Genomic DNA, 8,900 nt, shown 5'->3' on the forward strand with positions numbered 1-8,900 from the left:
AATGCACTTGCACACAGAGTAGTGAAAAAGTAGTTTATTTTGTTTACTAGATTATATCAGTGAACCACTAGATTCCCATCATGCAACACTGTCGAAAAAATCACCAATTACTTTTTAATATCTTAACCCATCTGATATCACAAATGTTTGCGATATGACGAAATACAATCACATTCAGACACACACACACACACAGACAAATGCATGAAACCAATTGATTTATTATCGATAACATCTCAGATTCTCTTGTGCTTTTGATTTACTCCATAAAAGAAGGGTTGTAATTCCAACATGGAAAACACAGGGCCATCAGACACCAGTCCAGTTCCACTCCTCACCAGCATTATTTCCTTTGATCATTTGAACAGGGCGAGGGAGCACAGAGCACACACAAGCTGCATTCAGTAACAATATTCTTATTTGTCTTATGCATAAAAGGCAGTTGCTCCCTGACAACACAAGGAACTTTGATCGTATTAAAAGGGCAGGGGAGACTAGCCCATAGAAGCTGCATTTAGTCAATTCAGCATCAAATGCTTACTACAAGGCAGTGTTGCTGATGAAATAATGCCACACCCCCTAGTGGACAAAAGGCTTACAGCACCTGGTATTCCCAGGCGGTCTCCCATCCAAGTACTAACCAGGCCCGACCCTGCTTAGCTTCCGAGATCAGACGAGATCGGGCATATTCAGGCTGGTATGGCCGTAAGCGAAGGTACATCTCTTGGTACACCATATAAAGTCAAAGTGAGTCTGATAAACAGACATTGCATTCTCACCAATTAGATAAGCAGCTTGAACTTTGGCTCACTCAAAAAGTGGAAGAAATTACATATACTGTAGCCATCACTTTTTAGCACAGATAGTTGGATGAAATACAAACAAACCTTGCAAACATTTCTAAGCGAGGGCACATATTTCAGCCTTGTGGGAAAAAACGGACAAATACAATGACTTCTGACAAATACATCATCAGCAACAGTTTCCCATGCAGCTATCCTACTAGCCACAATAAATACACAAAAGCTCTGGATGTTGAAAACCTATTGCATTGTTCTGTGCTAAGGAGGAACGCATGTATGGACAATTTCATATTGGAAGCGCATGGGGCGCGTATGACACATCATGACCGGGGGGGGGGTTAGAGTGGCTTCTCAACTATCTCCTGATTGAAGTACCAGCGTGGCATAAATACAATGCTGCATTTCGCAACATAATGTTTCGACAAAATGCCAACAATATTTTGCTACAAACAAATGTTTCCACCTTTCGATTGGTCCACAAAGTCTCCTTCACAACTGACTTCAAAGATCTCCATAAGCACAGTCAGTTGACTCAAGTCATCCTTAAGCCTGCCGCCAAGCAACAGTTTATCATTAACAAAGACATCAGGGTAAAGCTCAAACGAGCACTACCATAAATTTTGCAATCGGATTCCCACATTTGGAAAATTCGCAAGGGGTCAGCACAGCCAGAGTGCAATGGCTGAGCCCCACACCGGGTGAACCACCTTCTTGATCACGGTATCTCTTCTGCTTAGTGGAGGAAAAGTGTCTCCAGTGCCAACATTTTCCGCTAACGGTAACCACTTTGTGTTCTGATAATATCATATCACATCGACCTGCGTTAAATGCCGTTTAGGAATGCACTTGCACACAGAGTAGTGAAAAAGTAGTTTATTTTGTTTACTAGATTATATCAGTGAACCACTAGATTCCCATCATGCAACACTGTCGAAAAAATCACCAATTACTTTTTAATATCTTAACCCATCTGATATCACAAATGTTTGCGATATGACGAAATACAATCACATTCAGACACACACACACACACAGACAAATGCATGAAACCAATTGATTTATTATCGATAACATCTCAGATTCTCTTGTGCTTTTGATTTACTCCATAAAAGAAGGGTTGTAATTCCAACATGGAAAACACAGGGCCATCAGACACCAGTCCAGTTCCACTCCTCACCAGCATTATTTCCTTTGATCATTTGAACAGGGCGAGGGAGCACAGAGCACACACAAGCTGCATTCAGTAACAATATTCTTATTTGTCTTATGCATAAAAGGCAGTTGCTCCCTGACAACACAAGGAACTTTGATCGTATTAAAAGGGCAGGGGAGACTAGCCCATAGAAGCTGCATTTAGTCAATTCAGCATCAAATGCTTACTACAAGGCAGTGTTGCTGATGAAATAATGCCACACCCCCTAGTGGACAAAAGGCTTACAGCACCTGGTATTCCCAGGCGGTCTCCCATCCAAGTACTAACCAGGCCCGACCCTGCTTAGCTTCCGAGATCAGACGAGATCGGGCATATTCAGGCTGGTATGGCCGTAAGCGAAGGTACATCTCTTGGTACACCATATAAAGTCAAAGTGAGTCTGATAAACAGACATTGCATTCTCACCAATTAGATAAGCAGCTTGAACTTTGGCTCACTCAAAAAGTGGAAGAAATTACATATACTGTAGCCATCACTTTTTAGCACAGATAGTTGGATGAAATACAAACAAACCTTGCAAACATTTCTAAGCGAGGGCACATATTTCAGCCTTGTGGGAAAAAACGGACAAATACAATGACTTCTGACAAATACATCATCAGCAACAGTTTCCCATGCAGCTATCCTACTAGCCACAATAAATACACAAAAGCTCTGGATGTTGAAAACCTATTGCATTGTTCTGTGCTAAGGAGGAACGCATGTATGGACAATTTCATATTGGAAGCATGGGCGCGTATGACACATCATGACCGGGGGGGGGGGTTAGAGTGGCTTCTCAACTATCTCCTGATTGAAGTACCAGCGTGGCATAAATACAATGCTGCATTTCGCAACATAATGTTTCGACAAAATGCCAACAATATTTTGCTACAAACAAATGTTTCCACCTTTCGATTGGTCCACAAAGTCTCCTTCACAACTGACTTCAAAGATCTCCATAAGCACAGTCAGTTGACTCAAGTCATCCTTAAGCCTGCCGCCAAGCAACAGTTTATCATTAACAAAGACATCAGGGTAAAGCTCAAACGAGCACTACCATAAATTTTGCAATCGGATTCCCACATTTGGAAAATTCGCAAGGGGTCAGCACAGCCAGAGTGCAATGGCTGAGCCCCACACCGGGTGAACCACCTTCTTGATCACGGTATCTCTTCTGCTTAGTGGAGGAAAAGTGTCTCCAGTGCCAACATTTTCCGCTAACGGTAACCACTTTGTGTTCTGATAATATCATATCACATCGACCTGCGTTAAATGCCGTTTAGGAATGCACTTGCACACAGAGTAGTGAAAAAGTAGTTTATTTTGTTTACTAGATTATATCAGTGAACCACTAGATTCCCATCATGCAACACTGTCGAAAAAATCACCAATTACTTTTTAATATCTTAACCCATCTGATATCACAAATGTTTGCGATATGACGAAATACAATCACATTCAGACACACACACACACACAGACAAATGCATGAAACCAATTGATTTATTATCGATAACATCTCAGATTCTCTTGTGCTTTTGATTTACTCCATAAAAGAAGGGTTGTAATTCCAACATGGAAAACACAGGGCCATCAGACACCAGTCCAGTTCCACTCCTCACCAGCATTATTTCCTTTGATCATTTGAACAGGGCGAGGGAGCACAGAGCACACACAAGCTGCATTCAGTAACAATATTCTTATTTGTCTTATGCATAAAAGGCAGTTGCTCCCTGACAACACAAGGAACTTTGATCGTATTAAAAGGGCAGGGGAGACTAGCCCATAGAAGCTGCATTTAGTCAATTCAGCATCAAATGCTTACTACAAGGCAGTGTTGCTGATGAAATAATGCCACACCCCCTAGTGGACAAAAGGCTTACAGCACCTGGTATTCCCAGGCGGTCTCCCATCCAAGTACTAACCAGGCCCGACCCTGCTTAGCTTCCGAGATCAGACGAGATCGGGCATATTCAGGCTGGTATGGCCGTAAGCGAAGGTACATCTCTTGGCACACCATATAAAGTCAAAGTGAGTCTGATAAACAGACATTGCATTCTCACCAATTAGATAAGCAGCTTGAACTTTGGCTCACTCAAAAAGTGGAAGAAATTACATATACTGTAGCCATCACTTTTTAGCACAGATAGTTGGATGAAATACAAACAAACCTTGCAAACATTTCTAAGCGAGGGCACATATTTCAGCCTTGTGGGAAAAAACGGACAAATACAATGACTTCTGACAAATACATCATCAGCAACAGTTTCCCATGCAGCTATCCTACTAGCCACAATAAATACACAAAAGCTCTGGATGTTGAAAACCTATTGCATTGTTCTGTGCTAAGGAGGAACGCATGTATGGACAATTTCATATTGGAAGCGCATGGGGCGCGTATGACACATCATGACCGGGGGGGGGGGTTAGAGTGGCTTCTCAACTATCTCCTGATTGAAGTACCAGCGTGGCATAAATACAATGCTGCATTTCGCAACATAATGTTTCGACAAAATGCCAACAATATTTTGCTACAAACAAATGTTTCCACCTTTCGATTGGTCCACAAAGTCTCCTTCACAACTGACTTCAAAGATCTCCATAAGCACAGTCAGTTGACTCAAGTCATCCTTAAGCCTGCCGCCAAGCAACAGTTTATCATTAACAAAGACATCAGGGTAAAGCTCAAACGAGCACTACCATAAATTTTGCAATCGGATTCCCACATTTGGAAAATTCGCAAGGGGTCAGCACAGCCAGAGTGCAATGGCTGAGCCCCACACCGGGTGAACCACCTTCTTGATCACGGTATCTCTTCTGCTTAGTGGAGGAAAAGTGTCTCCAGTGCCAACATTTTCCGCTAACGGTAACCACTTTGTGTTCTGATAATATCATATCACATCGACCTGCGTTAAATGCCGTTTAGGAATGCACTTGCACACAGAGTAGTGAAAAAGTAGTTTATTTTGTTTACTAGATTATATCAGTGAACCACTAGATTCCCATCATGCAACACTGTCGAAAAAATCACCAATTACTTTTTAATATCTTAACCCATCTGATATCACAAATGTTTGCGATATGACGAAATACAATCACATTCAGACACACACACACACACAGACAAATGCATGAAACCAATTGATTTATTATCGATAACATCTCAGATTCTCTTGTGCTTTTGATTTACTCCATAAAAGAAGGGTTGTAATTCCAACATGGAAAACACAGGGCCATCAGACACCAGTCCAGTTCCACTCCTCACCAGCATTATTTCCTTTGATCATTTGAACAGGGCGAGGGAGCACAGAGCACACACAAGCTGCATTCAGTAACAATATTCTTATTTGTCTTATGCATAAAAGGCAGTTGCTCCCTGACAACACAAGGAACTTTGATCGTATTAAAAGGGCAGGGGAGACTAGCCCATAGAAGCTGCATTTAGTCAATTCAGCATCAAATGCTTACTACAAGGCAGTGTTGCTGATGAAATAATGCCACACCCCCTAGTGGACAAAAGGCTTACAGCACCTGGTATTCCCAGGCGGTCTCCCATCCAAGTACTAACCAGGCCCGACCCTGCTTAGCTTCCGAGATCAGACGAGATCGGGCATATTCAGGCTGGTATGGCCGTAAGCGAAGGTACATCTCTTGGCTACACCATATAAAGTCAAAGTGAGTCTGATAAACAGACATTGCATTCTCACCAATTAGATAAGCAGCTTGAACTTTGGCTCACTCAAAAAGTGGAAGAAATTACATATACTGTAGCCATCACTTTTTAGCACAGATAGTTGGATGAAATACAAACAAACCTTGCAAACATTTCTAAGCGAGGGCACATATTTCAGCCTTGTGGGAAAAAACGGACAAATACAATGACTTCTGACAAATACATCATCAGCAACAGTTTCCCATGCAGCTATCCTACTAGCCACAATAAATACACAAAAGCTCTGGATGTTGAAAACCTATTGCATTGTTCTGTGCTAAGGAGGAACGCATGTATGGACAATTTCATATTGGAAGCGCATGGGGCGCGTATGACACATCATGACCGGGGGGGGGGGTTAGAGTGGCTTCTCAACTATCTCCTGATTGAAGTACCAGCGTGGCATAAATACAATGCTGCATTTCGCAACATAATGTTTCGACAAAATGCCAACAATATTTTGCTACAAACAAATGTTTCCACCTTTCGATTGGTCCACAAAGTCTCCTTCACAACTGACTTCAAAGATCTCCATAAGCACAGTCAGTTGACTCAAGTCATCCTTAAGCCTGCCGCCAAGCAACAGTTTATCATTAACAAAGACATCAGGGTAAAGCTCAAACGAGCACTACCATAAATTTTGCAATCGGATTCCCACATTTGGAAAATTCGCAAGGGGTCAGCACAGCCAGAGTGCAATGGCTGAGCCCCACACCGGGTGAACCACCTTCTTGATCACGGTATCTCTTCTGCTTAGTGGAGGAAAAGTGTCTCCAGTGCCAACATTTTCCGCTAACGGTAACCACTTTGTGTTCTGATAATATCATATCACATCGACCTGCGTTAAATGCCGTTTAGGAATGCACTTGCACACAGAGTAGTGAAAAAGTAGTTTATTTTGTTTACTAGATTATATCAGTGAACCACTAGATTCCCATCATGCAACACTGTCGAAAAAATCACCAATTACTTTTTAATATCTTAACCCATCTGATATCACAAATGTTTGCGATATGACGAAATACAATCACATTCAGACACACACACACACACAGACAAATGCATGAAACCAATTGATTTATTATCGATAACATCTCAGATTCTCTTGTGCTTTTGATTTACTCCATAAAAGAAGGGTTGTAATTCCAACATGGAAAACACAGGGCCATCAGACACCAGTCCAGTTCCACTCCTCACCAGCATTATTTCCTTTGATCATTTGAACAGGGCGAGGGAGCACAGAGCACACACAAGCTGCATTCAGTAACAATATTCTTATTTGTCTTATGCATAAAAGGCAGTTGCTCCCTGACAACACAAGGAACTTTGATCGTATTAAAAGGGCAGGGGAGACTAGCCCATAGAAGCTGCATTTAGTCAATTCAGCATCAAATGCTTACTACAAGGCAGTGTTGCTGATGAAATAATGCCACACCCCCTAGTGGACAAAAGGCTTACAGCACCTGGTATTCCCAGGCGGTCTCCCATCCAAGTACTAACCAGGCCCGACCCTGCTTAGCTTCCGAGATCAGACGAGATCGGGCATATTCAGGCTGGTATGGCCGTAAGCGAAGGTACATCTCTTGGCACACCATATAAAGTCAAAGTGAGTCTGATAAACAGACATTGCATTCTCACCAATTAGATAAGCAGCTTGAACTTTGGCTCACTCAAAAAGTGGAAGAAATTACATATACTGTAGCCATCACTTTTTAGCACAGAGAGTTGGATGAAATACAAACAAACCTTGCAAACATTTCTAAGCGAGGGCACATATTTCAGCCTTGTGGGAAAAAACGGACAAATACAATGACTTCTGACAAATACATCATCAGCAACAGTTTCCCATGCAGCTATCCTACTAGCCACAATAAATACACAAAAGCTCTGGATGTTGAAAACCTATTGCATTGTTCTGTGCTAAGGAGGAACGCATGTATGGACAATTTCATATTGGAAGCGCATGGGGCGCGTATGACACATCATGACCGGGGGGGGGGGTTAGAGTGGCTTCTCAACTATCTCCTGATTGAAGTACCAGCGTGGCATAAATACAATGCTGCATTTCGCAACATAATGTTTCGACAAAATGCCAACAATATTTTGCTACAAACAAATGTTTCCACCTTTCGATTGGTCCACAAAGTCTCCTTCACAACTGACTTCAAAGATCTCCATAAGCACAGTCAGTTGACTCAAGTCATCCTTAAGCCTGCCGCCAAGCAACAGTTTATCATTAACAAAGACATCAGGGTAAAGCTCAAACGAGCACTACCATAAATTTTGCAATCGGATTCCCACATTTGGAAAATTCGCAAGGGGTCAGCACAGCCAGAGTGCAATGGCTGAGCCCCACACCGGGTGAACCACCTTCTTGATCACGGTATCTCTTCTGCTTAGTGGAGGAAAAGTGTCTCCAGTGCCAACATTTTCCGCTAACGGTAACCACTTTGTGTTCTGATAATATCATATCACATCGACCTGCGTTAAATGCCGTTTAGGAATGCACTTGCACACAGAGTAGTGAAAAAGTAGTTTATTTTGTTTACTAGATTATATCAGTGAACCACTAGATTCCCATCATGCAACACTGTCGAAAAAATCACCAATTACTTTTTAATATCTTAACCCATCTGATATCACAAATGTTTGCGATATGACGAAATACAATCACATTCAGACACACACACACACACAGACAAATGCATGAAACCAATTGATTTATTATCGATAACATCTCAGATTCTCTTGTGCTTTTGATTTACTCCATAAAAGAAGGGTTGTAATTCCAACATGGAAAACACAGGGCCATCAGACACCAGTCCAGTTCCACTCCTCACCAGCATTATTTCCTTTGATCATTTGAACAGGGCGAGGGAGCACAGAGCACACACAAGCTGCATTCAGTAACAATATTCTTATTTGTCTTATGCATAAAAGGCAGTTGCTCCCTGACAACACAAGGAACTTTGATCGTATTAAAAGGGCAGGGGAGACTAGCCCATAGAAGCTGCATTTAGTCAATTCAGCATCAAATGCTTACTACAAGGCAGTGTTGCTGATGAAATAATGCCACACCCCCTAGTGGACAAAAGGCTTACAGCACCTGGTATTCCCAGGCGGTCTCCCATCCAAGTACTAACCAGGCCCGACCCTGCTTAGCTTCCGAGATCAGACGAGATCGGGCATA

General features: G+C 42.1%; 5 non-coding genes and 6 pseudogenes across 5 annotated transcripts; all 11 read right to left on the reverse strand.

The window, feature by feature from the left end:
- Positions 1–592: 592 nt before the first annotated feature.
- LOC120038231 lies at positions 593–711 on the reverse strand. Its single transcript, XR_005474997.1, has one exon. It is a non-coding gene; the product is annotated as a 5S ribosomal RNA (ribosomal RNA).
- A 685-nt stretch (positions 712–1,396) lies between these two features.
- On the reverse strand, positions 1,397–1,543 carry LOC120038256 (annotated as a pseudogene).
- A 691-nt stretch (positions 1,544–2,234) lies between these two features.
- Positions 2,235–2,353, reverse strand: LOC120038232. Its single transcript, XR_005474998.1, has one exon. It is a non-coding gene; the product is annotated as a 5S ribosomal RNA (ribosomal RNA).
- Positions 2,354–3,036: 683 nt separating this feature from the next.
- On the reverse strand, positions 3,037–3,183 carry LOC120038257 (annotated as a pseudogene).
- Positions 3,184–3,874: 691 nt separating this feature from the next.
- Positions 3,875–3,993, reverse strand: LOC120038233. The gene has a single exon (XR_005474999.1). It is a non-coding gene; the product is annotated as a 5S ribosomal RNA (ribosomal RNA).
- A 686-nt stretch (positions 3,994–4,679) lies between these two features.
- On the reverse strand, positions 4,680–4,826 carry LOC120038259 (annotated as a pseudogene).
- Positions 4,827–5,517: 691 nt separating this feature from the next.
- LOC120038234 lies at positions 5,518–5,636 on the reverse strand. The gene has a single exon (XR_005475000.1). It is a non-coding gene; the product is annotated as a 5S ribosomal RNA (ribosomal RNA).
- Positions 5,637–6,323: 687 nt separating this feature from the next.
- On the reverse strand, positions 6,324–6,470 carry LOC120038260 (annotated as a pseudogene).
- A 691-nt stretch (positions 6,471–7,161) lies between these two features.
- Positions 7,162–7,280, reverse strand: LOC120038236. Its single transcript, XR_005475002.1, has one exon. It is a non-coding gene; the product is annotated as a 5S ribosomal RNA (ribosomal RNA).
- Positions 7,281–7,966: 686 nt separating this feature from the next.
- Positions 7,967–8,113, reverse strand: LOC120038261 (annotated as a pseudogene).
- Positions 8,114–8,804: 691 nt separating this feature from the next.
- Positions 8,805–8,900, reverse strand: LOC120038239 (annotated as a pseudogene; the record flags this gene model as incomplete).

The sequence above is a fragment of the Salvelinus namaycush genome, unplaced genomic scaffold (genome assembly GCF_016432855.1).
Source record: "Salvelinus namaycush isolate Seneca unplaced genomic scaffold, SaNama_1.0 Scaffold2113, whole genome shotgun sequence".
Classification (NCBI taxonomy): domain Eukaryota; kingdom Metazoa; phylum Chordata; class Actinopteri; order Salmoniformes; family Salmonidae; genus Salvelinus; species Salvelinus namaycush.